Source organism: Lolium perenne, chromosome 4, assembly GCF_019359855.2.
Source record: "Lolium perenne isolate Kyuss_39 chromosome 4, Kyuss_2.0, whole genome shotgun sequence".
NCBI lineage: Eukaryota > Viridiplantae > Streptophyta > Magnoliopsida > Poales > Poaceae > Lolium > Lolium perenne.
In genome coordinates, this window is record NC_067247.2 from 192,911,627 (window position 1) to 192,916,351 (window position 4,725).

The 4,725-nt window shown below is 43.8% G+C and overlaps 1 long non-coding RNA gene across 6 annotated transcripts; it reads right to left on the minus strand.

The window, feature by feature from the left end:
* Positions 1 to 542: 542 nt before the first annotated feature.
* On the minus strand, positions 543 to 3,579 carry LOC127295319 (uncharacterized). Of its 6 annotated transcripts, XR_011743182.1 has the most exons (6): positions 3,018 to 3,539; positions 2,821 to 2,922; positions 1,311 to 1,657; positions 1,151 to 1,230; positions 941 to 1,049; positions 543 to 803 (listed from the first exon to the last, which is right to left on the minus strand). It is a non-coding gene; the product is annotated as an uncharacterized lncRNA (long non-coding RNA). The 6 variants fall into 6 exon arrangements; XR_011743177.1 differs by having other exon boundaries at positions 1,311 to 2,922; positions 3,018 to 3,579; XR_011743179.1 differs by lacking the exon at positions 2,821 to 2,922 and having other exon boundaries at positions 3,018 to 3,521.
* Positions 3,580 to 4,725: the final 1,146 nt, after the last annotated feature.

The following is a 4,725-nucleotide window of genomic DNA, read 5'->3' on the forward strand; positions in this document are numbered from 1 at the left end:
GTCGGCGCATAGGGCAGCCATATCTAATACTTCGACATTCTCAATATCTCGTCTAAGAAGGGGAAATCGATCGGTTTTCCCAAGCGGAGGCGGATGAGAAGATCTGGGAGGGGCTGCTGGGAATGAGAGAAGAATAGGGAAGCATACTATAAACTGAGACTGGTGAAGGACAGATCGGAGTGGCGCTCGTAGGAAAAGAGAAAAGATTCAAGCGGATCCACCAATTGTCTGGTAAGTTGCTGCTTCCTGCATATATGTGTTGAAGTCATGTATCCCAAGTAAAGTTCCTTTCTGTCGATATGCTAGAAGATACAGAAATTCGAGATTAGATCTAGGAAACTTGATTCGCTTCTCGTCAGTATATTAACCAGTACAATTACTGCCGTGTGTCTATCAGCAGTTTTCTACAATTCAACTGTTACGCTTCTATGTTTTTTTTAGGGAATGCTTTCTATGTTAATAAGTATAAGTGTCATGCCGAAAAATCATAGGAACACAGATGCAGAAAAAAAGAATGCTGCTATCCTGAATATTGGTTCTAATTTAAAACAGAAGAAGTAAATTAACCTTGAATACGTACTGATTATATTGTAACCATACAGAAGGAAAATACAGGAAGTACTCTACCGAAACAGCTGTTCATGCTATAACATGAAACAAATTGTCAGTAGAATGTACATGCAACAAAAGTGCATCCTGGTCTGGATAATCTTTCTACGACGATGCATCAACTCCTGTCACTGAATGTTTGCAATTGTTGTGTGCGCACATCTGGACCCGGTTCTTTAAACATCATCCTAGTCCTGTACTTAACTCTGAACAGTCAGTCATTAACTTATCTGAATCAGTAAGAACTCAGACGTAAGATAACTTCTGTAAAGGTTTTTTTTCGATAATGAACTTCTGTAAAGCAAGAACAAAAAGAAGGTTATTGATGTACCTTGGTTGTTTACACCGGCATATTCTAGCATTTTATGGACGCTAGATACTACCAGTTGTCCTCACTGATACGTCAAGCACTCATGAGAACAAAGAGAGATCTGGAAAACCTATATGCAGAAAATCTATCTCTTTGAGCCAAAAAAATATAGGAACCTGATATACCAGGAGCCAACGCAAAAACAGCAAATAACCAAACAAAACAGCATACCAGTGATGGGATGATGCAAAAGAGGCACCAATTGCTATCCAACCAGCAGGACCGACACAGCCAACGAATTTGCACAAGAACTGCAGACAAAGAGCAACTGTGATTAAATAGAAGGAAAAGAAAGAAGCAAATAGACAGAGAAGGGTAGCCGCACTCATACCTCTTACGACTCAACGTGAAAGGGAGAGACGGAAGCAAACCCGAGCCGATCGACTGCATCGCCACCTCAATAGTCTTCACCGAGCGTAAACGAGACATGAGCAACTAAGTGTCCTTATGAAATATCTTAGGATCACACAAACAACTAAACCTTGCTGATTATCTACCTTTTTTCATCTAATGATCCATAGAAATGTAAGTCTGTGATGTTTTTGAACATTCTATCATTTTTTCCCAGAACTTCAGTTGGCATCCACAGTTGGGTCGTCACCTCACCCAGAACTCAACAGAACGGAGCACCGACAGTCTCTGCTATCCTCTCACGGTGATGACTGGGAGCCGCAAATCCTGAGGCAAAAAAGACAGCATCAGCCAATCACCCGATGAAATGATCTGTTGTGGGTAAAAAATACTTAGCATGTCCTGAAGCCTAAACATGAAGTTACCTCTGCAAAATAAAAATCCAAGGCCTGAAGGTGTACAATCTACAGGATTTACAGGTATGTCTATCTATAATTGGTGTCTGATTAGTAAGTTTCTTATTAGGGAGACGCATGATATTAATAATTTACTACAGTTACATTACCAAGTAGCCATTCTTAAGGTGGAAACACAGTTAAATATGTTTCTACTGAATGAAATACTTGGCTGCAGCTAGTTTCTAGACAGAGAATGCAGTAGATAAAGCCACTTGATTAAGAGGAGATGCTGTGAAAAGACATCATTGATAAATTTCTCCACTTAATCTGTTATCAATAACTAAGAGCCAAATAGAAAAGGTTGGGTGTCGGAGGGCGACAGGTCCGTGGCGATGACTGTCTGCTTTCGGCTATCTCAGCCGCTTATACAGTCCAACCTCCCTGTTTTCTTCTCTGTTATGGGATCAGTGCGATCACATTTTGTACTCTCCTCTTTCATAAGAAATTTTGCCTTGCAGAAAGAACGAAAAACATCACTCCCCACCTGATTACGGTGCAGGGTGGGTGGTGGCTAGGTAGAGGAGTTGAAGGTACGTGCATAAGCATAACAGCAGGCAGTCGGTGGGTGCCGGCAGAGTCCACTGCCAGCATATCTACTGTATCAATCGCACGCTGATGTGTGTGTTTCGCCGTGGGCGTGTGCAGTTGCAGGCCACCGACGGGGCCATCGATGGCTTCAGCAGCGCTTTGAAGGTTAGAGAATACGGCTTCGGGCTCATTGCCTTTTGTCGATCCACCATAGGCGGCTATCGCCTTGAAGCGCCTAAGAAGCTATATGTCCACTAATCCTCGGGCTCATTGCCTTTTGTCGATCCACCATAGGCGGCTATCGCCTTGAAGCGCCTAAGAAGCTATATGTCCACTAATCCTCGGGCTCATTGCCTTTTGTCGATCCACCATAGGCGGCTATCGCCTTGAAGCGCCTAAGAAGCTACATGTCCACTAATCTTGTTTACAGTAAGAAGATTAAAATTTCTGAAGAAGCTTTGCATATCACCAAGACGTGGATGTCCACTCATGTCAAAGAATTACACTGGGAACCAGTATGAGCAGGTTGGCCATATGTGCACGACCGTCAACAAAAAGAAGGGGAGGCGCCCTGACCAACCACGTCGAAGGAGCGGGGAGAAAAACCTAGCATAAACAGCCAAGAAAGTGGAGGAAATCGAGGACAACAATGAATCGAAGCTGGAGCAACACAAGCCAACTAAAAAGATCAAGAAGAATACCTTATGCAGGGTAGGGGACAACAAAGATGCACATCGACGGTGGAGGATCCTTCTCAGGCCATGGCCGCCAGTGGCTGAGGAGCCTGGCCGGGGTGAGCTCGGGCAGGGAAAGCGTCGGATAGGTGTTTGGTTGAGGTATGGGGGGGGGGGGGGGGCGACGAAAATAGAGCTTGGCGGTTGACCCGTGCGCCGGAGACGCTGTCGCTGGCCGCCGGACCACTCCAGCGGTGGCTGGTCGCCCCCCATGGCGGTGGCCGTGGAGATTAGGCGGTGGTCTGGTCACCCCCTGGCGGCAGCAGTGGGCGGCACCCTTGGGGATTGGACAACTCAGCTAGGGCATGGAGGAAGAGGCTGTAGAAGCTGCCCATGGCCTCGTGGAGATGGTATGGATGATAGATCAGACGGGAATTTTCTAGATCGAGCCAAAAGCGGTGCTAATGGAAAGTATATCTGGAGAGTAGAAACCGGTAATCAAGGGGAAGTGGGCAAGCGGGCACCATGAAAAAAAAGAGAGAATTAACCGGTGGGAGCCGGTTACACGGAACGAACTATCAAGAAAAAATGGAAAGTAAAAAAGAAGAGGCAGCCATCTACAGTAAAATTAGCCTACGCGTCGCTCCTTCAATGGAGGAAAACTTTCTGCTACAGCACTCAAAACGCTATGGTGAAAGCAAAGTGGTTTGGCTTTGATATAGTTAATAATAATAATAGTTAATAATCCTACTCACTCTGTCGTGTAGGAAAACACGCATCTACTTGAAGCATTTTTCCAAGGAAAGGAGGCCCCTAGGGCCCCATTTTTATTACATAAATGAATATTTTAGGTATGGATGGAAATAAAACTCAAAACCCGGGAACAAAGAAAATAACTAATGAAACAAGCCAAGCCGAGCCAAGACGATACGAGCTTGACAAGCTGATTTAACGAGTTACTCATTTAATTCGTTAAGCTTGGTCGAAATCACCATCGCCAAATCTGGCCCATCTAGACATATGCAGTTTTTTCTCTATTGGTGGTTGTATGTTGGAGAATTTTTTTTACTGGTGAGAATCTATTTTTTCTTCAATATGAAAAATTATAACAAGTTAGATCAATCATACATGCTCATATAGTTTATTCGTAAGGTGTTTAAATTAATAACGAGCTAACTCGCCAGTTACCGAGTTGAGCCGAGTTAAATTTTGACATTGCTATATTAATGGGGTAACTTTTATGGTACTCCCTCCCTCGCAGTTTATAAGGCGTGCACGTATATCTAGGTCGTAAATTTGATCAACTTAGCATTAGTTATATATTATAAAAATTATATCATTAGAAAGTTTAGATGTTCTATTTTCTAATGATATAATTTTTGCATTATATAATTTAAATTATATAGGTCAAATTGGCGACCTAGAGATACGGGGAGGACTAGTAAACTGAGAAGGAGGGAGTACCTTCTACTGCTCACAGGAGAGGGACAAGTATAAGAATAAATGAATGACTGGTATTAGGCATGAAGATTAAGCCCAGGAAGCCCAACAAATATCAGAAAAAACTGTTGACAATGTCGTCTTCAAGGACGTCTTCCATTGCCGGAGAACAAACTTGTCTGTGCGGTTGCCGTGGGCCGCCTCAAGATCGCCGGACATTGGAAATCACCTCGCCAGAATCTCGTGGTCCTCCACGAGGAAGCAGAGGATCCAGCTTAGCCTAGGACGCCGAGGC